Raw genomic sequence first — 14,208 nt, forward strand, 5'->3', positions numbered from 1 at the left:
ATATAACTTTGTCTAACTCAGTGACTCACTCTGGTGAATATCAGTAAGTTGTTCTCCGTGTCAAAGAATGGCAAGATCAGACACTGTGACTCATGAATCATCCTTCAATCTACGGCAAGCACAGATATCTAAAGGGATATAGATATTATAACAAAGTAGTAACAACATTAACTTTACAGTCAGGTAGCTGTGGGTTTGAATCCTGGCTCTGTCACTTATTATTATCTAGGCGTCATTCGGAAAATTATTAAACTTCTTAAGCTTCACTTCCTCATCCAAAAATGAAGATAATAATGGTCCTACTTCATAGAGTTGTTTAAGGATTATCTGAAATAATGGCTGTAAAATACTTAATACGGTTCCTGGCATGTAATTATGAATTTATTTTTAGTTTTAATAAGACACTGCAGTCTCAAAGTGTTTCTCAAAGTTTGAATTAATAACTTCTTGCATCAGATTCCCTCGGGAACTTATTAAAGAAAAAGGTTTCTGGGCCTCATGAATCAGAATATCTGAGCAGTGGGAATTTGCTTTTTAACAAGTGGCCCAGACATAGCTGAAATCAGCTACTGATGCTATCCATCATTCATTCATTTTTCTCCTGGTAACCATAGATGGATTTCCATTTGGGGGATTATACCTGCCCCCCCATTCCACTTTTGCTTCTCTGGTGGAGCACCTGACCTGTCCCTGGTGCCTGACTGACATTCCCCTGGCTACAGAGACTGGGACCAATCTGTCCCCATCAGAACTGACGTGAAGTATTTAGGCTTTCCCTGGAATGCGAGGACAAAGATGTCTCCTGTTAGATATGGACCTGCAAGGATGTAGCTCTGGCAATGCTGGCAGCCGTTTTGTGACGGTGATACAAGGTGGCTATGTGAGAGGGGAGCCAGGGGCAGCAGAACCAAAAGATGCAGACAGAAGTCTCATGCCCATGGTGTCATCTGAGGCTCCGGTCTAGCTACACCTAAAGCCAGACTCACTCCTATACTTTTCAGTTATGGAACCAACAGAACCTCTTTTTGGTTAGACCATTTTCGATTATGTGTGTTTTTGTTACATGTCACTAAAGGCTCTAACAAATCAGATAATACATGTGCAATTCTTTTGTCAAATGCACACTGGCTAGGTCTTAATTCCACCCCTTGCATTTGACACATTGGATTAGACCACATGTGGCCCTTCAGGATTCTTTTTGTCCAAGGTTGAGGCAAGGTAAGCAGCCTCCTAGATTTCTTTCCTCTAAACTGATACCTGGATCTTGGCCTTCTAGGACATGCAAAATATGCCCAAGAATACCCTATCTAACTTTGATGCTTTGACTAAAACTTGATTCTACTAGCCAGAGGCTACAAATTAAAATATCTAAAGGGGCCAGGCAGAAAAAAATGATTAAGTAAAACAGGCTGGGAGTCCAAGGAAAACATCAAGGCCAACCTGATATTAAATGCCCAGCCTCATTGTTAATAAGACAATGGGGAGCAGAGAGACTAGAGAATTCTTGTGCTCTTGCCTCCTTTAAAGGGAGCAGCTGCTACTCAGCTCCAGCCAGAAGTTGCCACGGGGGAAACGCAGACCCAGGATTCCCAGAGCAGTCAGGCATCCTGAATTCCATATGAAGTCTCCTGAACATTAAACATTAGCAACCGATTCAAATTTTTGAAACAGGCTGCACAGGCTGACACGCTGAGGACCAAACTATGTGTACACCTTGTCATCTCCATGGTAGACCTCCCAAGAGGTGGCAGAGGGGAGAGTTATTAGGGAGACTTTCACAAACAGGAGATTGCCCCAGGCCCATCTACAGACACATAGAAGAGAAGAAAGAGAAAAGATCCATAACCAAAAATGACAAGCAGAAGAGAAATATCTTCACTTTATCCATAGACTAGCTGGTGACTGGCATTTGGGCTCCTTATGAGTGTGTTATGATCTTAACTCACATGAGTTCTTCCTCCTCTCAGGGGACAGGAAGTCTTTATTTTGTTTTGTTTTTGTTTTTATTTATTTTTCTCTCTCTTTTTTTTGGCGAAACAGAAATATTTATTCTTATTAGTCCCTCAATTCTAAAGCACCATTGCTAGTAAAAAATGATTTAATAAAACTTTTAGAGAATGCATTGATTCTAATATGGTTCCCAATTAGAGAAAAAATTTATATATGAAAATAAAGTGCTGCTTGGAGTTGAGGAGATGAATTATTGATTTTGTCTTGTTTTGTTGTGTTTTTCTTCCAGTTTTTATTGAGATATAATTGACAGAGAGCAGTATATAAGTTTAAGGTGTATAGCATAATAATTTGACTTACATATATCATGAAATGATTATCACGGTAAGTTTAGTGAACATACATCATCTCATATAGACAGAAAATAAAAGAGCAAGAAAAAAATATTCTTTCCTTGTGAGGAGAACTCTTAGGATTTCCTCTCTTAACAATTTTCATACATAACATACAGCAGTGTTCATTGTATTAATCATGGTGTACATTACATCCCTAGTAGTTATTTACCTTATAACTGGAAGTTTACCTTTTGACCAAAGGAAGCCTTTATTTTTTTTTCCAGAAATTCGGTTGTGTTGCAAACAGTCTCCATGCACCCATTTCCTTACATTTCTCTTTTTAAAGCTGGTAGGGTCTTCTGGCTTCTTTCTCTTCAGGAGACGTGATCAGCCAGACATCTGGCCTCAAGCAAGTACTGAATTAACCTTAAAATCCCAAGAAGGGATGACTAAGAGTGACTAAGTCACTAAGGCAATGACTAAGAGTCCATTTGATTCAAGAATTAGGTTTATATATGCTTGCAACATGGGCTCATCTAAACTGTATTAATCTCTTATCCAACACATATTCATTCCTCTTTACATTTTTCAGATATCTGAACAGGGTACCGAGGATCACTGATACATGGCCTTCTTCTCAACATTTGCAGGTAGGAGCTTGCTAAAATGAATCTCCGAGGCAGCCGAGAAAGGAAAAGGAAGACTCTAAGATGGTTAACATAAAACCTTCGGGTTGTCAATTGGTGGTTCCCTCTTTTGCGTTCATAGTAGTCAGGAAGGCTAGAGATCTAGCTCATGTATGCCTGGCCCCCAATAATCCATTCCCACCCTATCTCCTATCCCAGTCTTGTGTGTATGGTGAAGACTATCTCAGTCTTCACCATATACACAAAGTATTTAGGGTCTGAGCTATTGCCTGGATTTCTAATTTGTGGACTATTGCTCTGGTTCCATTCATCCTAGGGAAATCAGGAGAATTGCGGAACTATTAGAGAGCTATTGTTTAGATGATCAGAGAAGGTACTATTCCAGGAGTAAATATTCTGCTCTATTTTCTTGACTGGCTAAGGAGGTACTGAGGGGGAAAAAAAAATCTCAATATAAACTGAAGATGTAAGGAAGATGGGACTGGATCCATAACCAGAGTTCACTGGATTGCTGGCCAAATGTGTATGACATCAATAATCCCTGAGAAGGACACCTTCCAAACTAAATAAACAGAAGTTCAAATTCTGTGCTACAAAGTGGATAGTTTTGTCTTACTAAAGATAACTAGTTCATCTGAAAGGGTGTGGTAGACCTTTCTAGTGTTCCAATATCTGATTCTTCTTTCATTCCTATTACAGGAGAGACTGTACCTGCCTTGCAGTTAGGTAGGGTCATGTGACTAGCTCTGAGTAATGGAATGAAGATAGAAAGTCTTTATGTACTTTCTTCTCTTAAAAGGAGAAGATCACATACCCCAAATTATACAGGTCTGGTCAATGGAGCTGCCGTCAGCCAGGGATCTTGAGTAACCACATGGTAGAGAGTCCATGTTCTCATATGGGCTCAAAAATGAAAATGTAACATAAGCAAAGAATAAGCTTTAGCTATGTTAAGGCCATGGGATTTCAGAGTGAGGTTTTACTGCAGCATAGCATTGTCTACCCCAACTAATAAAAAAGGATGCTGAGAAGGCAAGGAGACTGCCTTCTTTCTGGAGCTGGGGAAAGAAATTAGAAGCAGGCAAGCAGCTAATGGTAAGCTCTTCTATCTTCCTTCTGTTTTCCTGCCTTCCTCCAATCCTTATTCTCCACACATACACAATGCACCCATTCTGTCAATTTTCAGTTCTATATTCACACATATGCCCACTTTATAAAACAAAAATAACTGGAAAAACATGTAAAGTACACATCTTAGTGTTGCGCATAATTTAAACACTTAAAAGTTTTATATATTCAAATGCATTCATGAAAGGAAACATTAGCATGAAAGGCAGATGAGAAGTTGGTTTTCAGTTCTCCTAGTTTTACTACTTTTTTGCCAAACGTTCTCTTGGTGGCACTATACCTATCCTCTTCTCTTCCAAAGATATCCAGAACCCTAGGCACTTTTTCTACACTCAAAAAAACACTGAATTAAACTCATTCATTCACTTAGTCTTTGACACACATCTTCTTCGTGGCAGATGTTATATCTGTACCTACCCTGACGGGAGCTCCCAGCTTAAAGGGAAAGCCAATCTGTAAATAAATCCTTGATGTTAAGTGTGTTGCATGGACATCTGAACAAATGCAGGGAAGTTGAAGCAAGTACGTATGTTGTAGTGGTGGTGGGATGTCAAGAAAAGATTTACTGAGAAGGACATGGTGACTTCTATTCTTTAAAAGATTATTCAGGTGACATTATAGTGGATGGTTGGAAAAGGGTGAGATTGGAGGCAGAGACCCACATTAGCCAAGAGGCACTGGAGTCATAATCTAGGGCAGTTAGCAAGGGGAATGGAGAAAGAGCACTTGTTGCAGAGATATTAGGAGGCAGACACTAAATTAGATTTGAGGAATGAAGAGGAGAGAGGAATCTAGGAATATTCTAGACTAGGGGTCAGTGAGTTTTTTCTATAATGGGCTAGCTAGTAAATATTTTAGAGTCTGTGAGTCACATACAGTCTCCGTTGTATAGTCTTTGCTTTTTACAATCTTTAAAAAATGTAAAAGCCATTCTTAGCTAGAGGCATGGATTTGGCTCACAGGCCGCCGTTTGTGCCAACCCATGTTCTAGATGAAGACACCTCCCTTGGGTTAGATAAGAGGAGAGAAGCTTCAGCCTGCAAAGAAAACTGAAAAGTCCTGGCTGATGCTATCAATCAGTTCACTGTTTTATCACAAACAGAAAAGCTCTATTTCAATAAGATTGAAATTTTGGCACATTGATCAAATTGCCCTTTATTGTAAAATCCGTTCTTATAGCATGCTGTTTTAGAAAATAAACTTTTGATTCATTACCCTGCATTGTTCTTATTCTAAATGCTATATGCCTAGTATGTTTTGTGTTGCACGTGTCAGTTTTTGGTTATAATGTCCTGAACACTTGGTATTAAGAATATAGATTTCTTATTACAAAGCCATAACCCATTATACAGTAGATGGTTTTTGGCTTGATGTATAACAGGCGCTCAGTACATGTTATTTGAGTCAATTAATGATAATGATAAAATATCCATTGAAAAGTAAATTTCTGTTCACTTAGAAAATAATCACCAGGTTCAGAAGGCTTAAAAATGTCAACTTTGGGAGTATAGAAAGCAGTTAGTAGGGATACTTTTCAATACACTTTGGTTTTTGTTTGTTTGTTTTTGTGGTACGCGGGCCTTTCACTGTTGGGGCCTCTCCCGTTGCGGAGCACAGGCTCCGGACGCACAGGCTCAGCTGCCATGGCTCACGGGCCCAGCCGCTCCGCAGCATGTGGGATCTTCCCGGACCGGGGCACGAACCCGTGTCCCCTGCATCGGAAGGCGGACTCTCAACCACTGCGCCACCAGGGAAGCCCCACTTTGTATTTTTACATGTGGATTAAAAGATGAGGATCAAGAAATGTTTCTGTTATATCCTAAATAGAATTTCTAGGCCTTCAAGTGTGGAAAATTGCTCCTTTTGTTTCTAATTATGATGCATTAAAATGCACACACACGTGCACATACAATTAATTCCTGATTATCTGAGGGTGGATAAACTGGTCTATGGAGGAATGGGTTTGTGGATTAGCACGTTTACAGGTGGAGGTTTTTAAGGTGCAGCAGAGATTTGGGATTAGGTCCCTCTGCTTGCTGGGCATGTAATCAAGCCCTGGGGCATCAGCCCTGATTATCAGCTCTGCAGTGGTGGGGGGGCAGGATTCCAGGTCTGGAGTCCTGAAGTCTGGCACACTTGATCCACTCTATTAACAGCCCTACCCAGAGTCTGGCTCCTTAGTTTCTGCATCTGGGAGAGCTGCCCTTCAACTCCAATTTCGTCATTACCTAATTGTTCAGCCTCACTAAGAAATGAAATCTTCCTAGATCCCGACTCTAGTTTATTCAGTGTTTGATCGATCTGCAAACTGGGTTACCTGCTTTGAGGTCATGAAGCATTGACTGTGGTTTTATTTGAACTGTGTGTGGTTTTGGGTTACCTGTAACCTACTTTATTTCCACCCATTCTCCAAAATTATTTCTGATAATCAAGTATTGACTGTAATTGTGTATTATTCCCCAAATTTCTCTAAAAATTTAAATTTCATAGCTTTCTAACAAATGCATTTACCTAGTTAGTTGTCACAGGTATCAGCTTGCATGTACCATGTTATATCTGGAACCATGTTACTAAATCTAAATCAGATGGCTCAGTGAGTCTAGTTTACCTCTGGGATACCTCTAGCTCCTTGTTCACTGCTAACATTTTGCTTTCCTCCTCAATCCCTTAAATTTAAATGTTTACACAATATAATGAAATGAAAATGACTGAAACAGGGTAGATAATCAATAACTGTAATTCCTTCCTCCTCTGCTCCTTTATCCCTTTTTCCAGCACTTTTATCTTTCAGGCTTCATCTCGGATGCCCAGAGCTCCAAAGATGTTATTCTGGGGGACCTAGGATACTCGCCACACTGAAGGCCCCTACCTATCTTCCCCTCAACTTCAGAACTTGCATGTCCCTGGAAGTCATTAAAGCTCTTCAGATATTCCAGTTCTCTGCCTCCCAGCCGTGCCTGTCTCCTTGCACTTGAATAAGTTCCCATGACAAATTCTGATCATCAAGTTGGGAGTAGAAGAAACAACATCTCTTCTGGATCAATGAATAGTGCAAGACCCTCTAGAATGTTTTTTACCCTGAGAGGTAGTGGCTTCTCTATTAGCCTAATCCCAGAATGAAGACATGTGGAGCAAAGCCCTGACTCACCTGCAAAGGGCATGAAGTGACAGTGAGAGATAAAGCGTTGTTTTCCAAAGCCAGTAAGTTTGGGGGATATATTTTTCCATAGCATAACCTAGCCTATACCCTGACTAATACACCATCTAATACTTCTCCCCCCTCATCAGTATACCTGAAAATACAGACTCATTAAGAGTAGAGACTTAATCCATGTTGTGATGTTCTCTTATGTACCTTCAGGGCCTTCACAGTGCCTAGAGCGTGGGCAATAATCACTCAATAAGTATTTGTTTATTCTAAAAATAAATGAAAGACTATACTTTTTGTTATGGTGACAATAGGTTGTAATCAGGGTAAACAAATGTGGTTACTCATGCAAATGGATCGCAGCTCTACTGGCTAAGTAAGTCATTGATTTTTATTCCCAACATTACTTAATGATGACTGTAGATATATTGTAAGGCTGGCATATGAGAGGATTTTAGTAAGACCTGGGCTTCTTCAGAAAATGTCAACTGGGCAGCTACCTGACCAGCTTCATGAATAGAAAGGCTCCAAACCTGCCTAAGATTAGATATGAGGTATTGATGAGGCTAATTGGCACAGCTGAGAGGAAGAAAAAAAAAGCCTGAGTCTTGACAGTTGTGTTAAATAAAGCCTAGCTGATGAATTTATCATTCTATATATAGTTATCAGTCTTGTAACAACTTAATTGTAACCTAGTTAGTTGAATTTTAGGAGAGAGTCTAGCTGTAGAATTATTAAGGCTATTTCAGTTTCTTTAACCAAAAAAGAAATCATTTTGCTTTATGAGTTTTAAGCAGATAGAAAAGGTTCATTTATTTTGTCATCTAGAATTTACTTCTTCAAAACACTTTCTGAAATGCCTACAAATAGGAAGATTTTCTATAACAGACATGCTACTGTGTGATTCCTGTACACTAAAAGCAATTACAATAGAAGTATAAACACCTTTTGCCAAGAGCCATGTTGGGCACTCCATGGCAGAGGGAAGCTAGAAATACGTGATAACATTTCTCAGACACCTAATCAGGTTGTAAGAGCTAGACTTTTGAGAGTCACCCAATTGTAACATTCAAAGGTCATATCAAATGGGCTCTAGCCAGGCCATCTTCAGTGGGTGAGGGTAGCGTTAGTGTAAGGAGGTGATCATTTAATGCTCAGGTGAGTGGGTGACAGTGTTGGGGTCCTAAGTGGTGTCTTGATTTGTATACAAACAGCAGCTATCTAACAGTATCTAAATAGACACCTGGTACAGAAAACAGAAATGGAGGCCATGAGGAGGAGTGGGGACCTTGGGCCCTATAAAGCATTGGGTTTTGGAACCCATGTTCAAGTGGGACACCAAGCAAAAAGCTCTGATAATGACAGTAAGACAATAAAAATAAATAGACATAGATAATCATCCTATGGGAAAGTTACATTAAATGATTTTTAACATAATCATTAATTTTCTTACCACTGAAAAGATAAAAATGGCGGGAGGTAGGATGGGGAAATTGGTGGCAGACAGTGGGCAGAAGAGGTTTCTTTCCAGACAGTGACAGTTTTCTGTGACCACTTAAGACTATGGAAGTTATCAGGTCTTAAAATTGTCTTAAGTTTTAATTTTTAGTATTATTAGTTTCCTTTCTTCTTAAAATTTGGCTTCTTCGTAAATTGGCAAAAACAAAGAGAACCTAGATACTGTAAACATTGAACCGTTTGTTACAAACTAATATAAAATATTTAAAATCAAATTATTGTAATTAGTTATACCTTACTTCATAACTAGAAATTGTTAGAAGGGCAACATTTAATTTATAAAGTTATAATTTATTAACAATCTATTCTTTCAAGCTTTCAAACCAAACATGGTAAATTTGTAAGCAAATAAGTTATTTATCATATATTTAAATGTGAAAAGCAATGCACTTTCAAATTTACTGTAAGTGATAAAATGTTTAGTCCTTGACCCACTGATCTCTTTTCATCCTCATCTTGGGCGATATCATCGCCACTCATGAATTTTAGTCTATGGTATTATGACTAGGATAAAATTTTGAGTACAATTGGAGGCTATGGGTTCAGACTGCCTGGAGTTTTAGTCCCGGCTCCTGTGTGATCCAATTAACTTACTAACCGTGACACTTAGGCCTGATGTTCTACATCTGTAAAATTGATCGTAATAATTTATGCCTCATAAGGTCACTTTGGCCATTAAACGGAGTTACAAATGTAAAGTCCTTGACCTCACTGAATGATCTGTAAATAGTAGGTATTATTTACTATCTACATGAGTGAGCATCAGACCTGTATGTAACTGCCTATTGGTAAAGCCCATGGCGATGTTGCAGACGCACATTCAGGCTTTTCAAAAATACAAGTAACCATCTTCGCTTCTACGCTGACTTTCTTCCTGAAATCTCTGCCTAGTTGCTTTAATCTTATCTCCTGGATCTAACCAACTACCCAGACCTACTGATTTTACTTCCTGTGTATCTACGATTGCCTTAGGCTGGCCCCTCCCCCTTGGTCAGTGACTGCACTTTTGTATCAGCCCCCTACTTTGTCTTCTTTCCTCTATTCTGCTCCTATGCCCCCTCTCCCACCCCTTGTATCCACCCTCCATAAAGCAGTCAGAGTAATCCATCTAAAACACAAACCTAATTCGGTAACTCCCCTAGAAAGTCCCAATGGCTTCCCATCACTTACAGAAAAGAAGTCAGCTCATAGCATGACTTAGAAGCTTTAGGTTTCAGGTGGTGCTCTACTTCTAGTTATTCTCATCTGGGGCATCCAAGCTCTCACTGTTGTTATTCCCGTTTCTTCCAAGAAGGTGTCTTTGTATCCCAGGTTAGGTTAAATACCACACAGTTTGCGCAAATAAAATTTGTGCTTACGTCTCATTGACCTATAGCATATCAAATCATTCTTGGGACAGTCTTCTCCACTAGACTACAATCTTCTCAATTGCTATAATTATGGCTTTTTTCATCTTTGTGCCCTAAGGGCCTGGCTCATAGTGGATTCTTAATGTTCCATGAAACTGTTGGACTCTATTTTAATTTTCCCAATATTTCTCACCTCCCCTCTACCTCAAGGAAAAAGAAAGAAAAACAGATTCTTTTCCTCTTAGCTTCCACATGTCTGGAAATGCTATAGCTCTACTTTCATCATATTCCAGCCTGGCTTTTATGCCAGGAATTGAGATAAAAAGCACACAAATGTCCCACAGTGCAAACATTTATGAAAACTGGTCAAGTCTGTAGAACATTCTGAAGATGCAGGACCAAACTTACAAAGAATTGAGCAAGCTCAGGGGATTTGGATTTTCCTGGCCAAAAAAAAAAAAAAAAGAAACAGGTAGGGAAGAGAGCAAAATGTGGTCCTTTCCAAGACTATACCAATTCAGACCACATTTAGAGCTGTGCTGCCAGTATGGCAGCCATCACCACATGTGACTATGGACCACTTGAAAGGTGACTGGCACTGAAATGAGATGTGCTTTAACTGTAAAGCACACCATATTTCAAGGACTTTGTACAAACAAAAGAATGTAAAATATCTCATTAATAATATGTATTTCATGTTGAAATGACAATATTGTGGGTATAAATAAAATATATGATTAAAATTAATTTTACCTATTTATTTTCTATTTTCTTAATATAGTACTAGAAAATTTTAAATTTTATATGTGGTTTACATTAGATTTCTATTGAATAGTACTAGAGGATGGAATAACACCCCATAATTACTTATTTTTTCCTTCAGTTGGAACCCCTGAGATGCTCCTTTGTGGAATACGATATCCTATCCGGGCAGGGCCATTGCAGAACCAATGTGTATACTCAGGAGTCCCGAGGGCTGGTTGTAAACAAAAACAGAGCCCTCCTCATCTCTCAGAAGTCAGATGTAAATCTAAATAGGTGTTCTTAGGCAGAACTACTTCTCACCTCTACACCTAGGGTGATCTGGGACTCAGTTGAACCAGTCACATGTTCTCCATGGTTGAGCCACTTCCAATGGGGCATACACAATGGTTGGGTCCCTACCTACTGAATGTCTGCTAAGCCAGCATGTGTTTAATTGGCCATATGCCTGGATTGTTACCGCTCCCTTTGGGTCAGTCACAGTCGTGTTTCTTGAGTTAATAACTGCTCACCTATCCGAGGTGAATTAACTCTTTCAGGGCACCAGGGTACCATTTAGCACACTGAAAAAACTAATTTATTTGATGGCTCCCTAAGGATGCACTGGAGTGCAGAGAAGAAGCACAGAAATTCCAAGCTCACACAAAAAGCCTGCAAAGCCAGTTAGGAGAGCAAGACAAATTAGATGGAAGTGTGCTCTGTCCAAATGAGATATAAAGACAGTTTATATGAACAGGATGTAATTGCTTAAGTGGGAATCTGGCTAAGAACATGAAAAGGATTTTGGAAGAAAAAAGTAAAGCTTGGCTAAGACTTCTGTTCCATACAAAAGCAGACTGTATGCTTGTGCACCGTAAAAATTATAGGACTATCTTGTTTTATTGTGCTTTGCAGATATTGTGTTTTTTTACACATTGAAGGTTTGTGACAAGCCTGTGTAGACCAAGTCTATTGGTGCCATTTTTCCAACAGAATTTGCTCGCTTCATATCTCCATGTCACACGTCGGTAATTCTCCCAACATTTCAAACTTTTTCATTATTATCATATTTGTTTTGGTGATCTGTGATCAGTGATCTTTGATGTTACTATTGTAAATGTTTTGGGGTACCACAAACAGTGCCCATGTAAGATGGCAAACTTCATTTATAAGTGTTGTTTGTATTCTGTCTGCTTCACCAACCAGCCATTCCCCTGTCTCTCTCCCTTTCCTCAGGGCTTCCGATTCTCTGAGACAAAACAATAATGAAATTAAGCCAATTAATAACCCCACAATGGGCTCTGAGTGTTCAAGCGAAAGGAAGAGTCAAACGTCTCTCACTTTAAATCAAAAGCAAGAAATGTTTAAGCTTTGAGAAATATCTGAGGAAGGCATATTGAAAACTTAGATAGGCTGAAAGTTAGGCCTCTTCAGCCAAACAGTTAGGCAAGTTGTGAATGCAAAGAAAAGGTTCTGGAAGGAAATTAAAAGTGCTACTCCAGTGAACACATGAATGATAAGAAAGTGAAACAGCCTTATTGCTGATATGGAGAAAGTTCTAGTCGTCTGGATAGAAGATCAAACCAGCTGCAACATTCCCTTAAGCCAAAGCCTAATCCAGAGCAAGGCCCTAACTCTATTCAATTCTATTAAGACTAAGAGAGGTTAGGAAGGTGCAGAAGAAAAGTCTGAAGCTAGCAGAGATTGGTTCATGACATTTAAGAAAAGAAGCTGTCTCTATAACATCAAAGTGCAAGGTGAAGCAGCAAGCGCTGATGCGTAAGCTGCAGCCAGTTATCCAGAGGATCTAGCTAAGAGAATCAATGAAGGTGGCTACAATAAGCAACACATTATTTTTTTTATTTTTATTTTTATTTTCTTTGCGGTATGCGGGCCTCTCACTGTTGTGGCCTCTCCCCTTGCGGACGTGCAGGCTCAGCGGCCATGGCTCACGGGCCCAGCCGCTCCGCGGCATGTGGGATCTTCCCAGACCGGGGCACGAACCCGTGTCCCCTGCATCGGCAGGCGGACTCTCAACCACTGCGCCACCAGGGAAGCCCAAGCAACATATTTTTGATGTTTATGGAACAGCCTTCCACTTGAAGAAGATGCCATCTAGGCCTTTCATAGCTAGAGAGGAGAAGTCAATGTCTGGCTGCAAAGGACAGGCTGACTCTCTTTTTAGGGGTAACTTAAAGTTGAAGTCAATGCACCTTTACCACTTGGAATATCCTAGGGCCCTTCAGAATGATGCTAAATCTACTCTGCCTTGCTCTAGAAATAGAACAGCAAAGCCTGGATGACAGTACATCTGTTTATAACATGGTTTACTGGATATTTTAAGCCCACTGTTGAGACCCACTGCTCAAAAAGATTTCTTTCAAAATATTAGTGCTCACTGGCAATGCACCTGGTCACCCGAGAGCTCTGATGGAGATGTACAAGAAGATTAATGTTATGTTCTTACCTGCTAACACAACATCCAACCCACAACCCATGAATTAAAGAGTAATTCTGACTTTCGAGTTTTATTCTTTAAGAAATGCATTTTGTAAGGATATAGCTGCCAAAGATAGTGATTCCTCCGATGCACCTGGGCAAACTAAATTGAAAATCTTCTGGAAAGGATTCACCTTTCTAGATGTCATTTAGAACATTTATGATTCATGGGAAGAAGTCAAAATATTAACAGGAGTTTTGAAGAAGGTGATTCCAAACCTTATGGATGACTGAGGGGTTGAAGGCTTCAGTGGAAGGAAGGAAGTGCAGATGTGGTGGAAATAGTAAGAGAACTAGAATTAGAAGTGGAGCCTGAAGATGTGACTGAATTGCTGCAATCTCATGATAAAACTTGAACAAACAAGGAGTTTCTAATTATGGATGAGTAAAGAAAGTGTTTTCTTAAGATGGAATCTACTCCTGGTGAAGATGCTGTGAAGACTGTTAAAATGACAACAAAGGATTTAAAATATTGCATAAACTTAGTTGATAAAGCAGTGGCAGTGTTTGAGAAGATCTACTCCAGTTGTGAAGGAAGTTTTACTGTGGGTAAAATGCTATCAAAAAGCATTACTCGCTACAGAAAGATTATTTGTAAAAGGAAGGGTTGATAGATGTGGCAAACTTCATTGCTGTCCCATTTTAAGAAATGGCCACAGCCAGTCCAACCCTCAGGACACACCCCCCTGAGCAGTCAGCAGGCATAAAAATCGAGGCAAGACCGTTCACCCGCAAAAGGATTACAACTCACTGGAGGCTCAGATGATGGTTAGCATTTTGTAGTAATAAAGTATTTTGAATGAAGGTATGTACATTTGGCTTTTTAGAAATAATGCTATTATACACTTAACAGACTATAGCATAGTGTAAAACATAACTTTAATATGTACTAG

This window comes from Phocoena sinus, chromosome 7, assembly GCF_008692025.1.
Source record: "Phocoena sinus isolate mPhoSin1 chromosome 7, mPhoSin1.pri, whole genome shotgun sequence".
NCBI lineage: Eukaryota > Metazoa > Chordata > Mammalia > Artiodactyla > Phocoenidae > Phocoena > Phocoena sinus.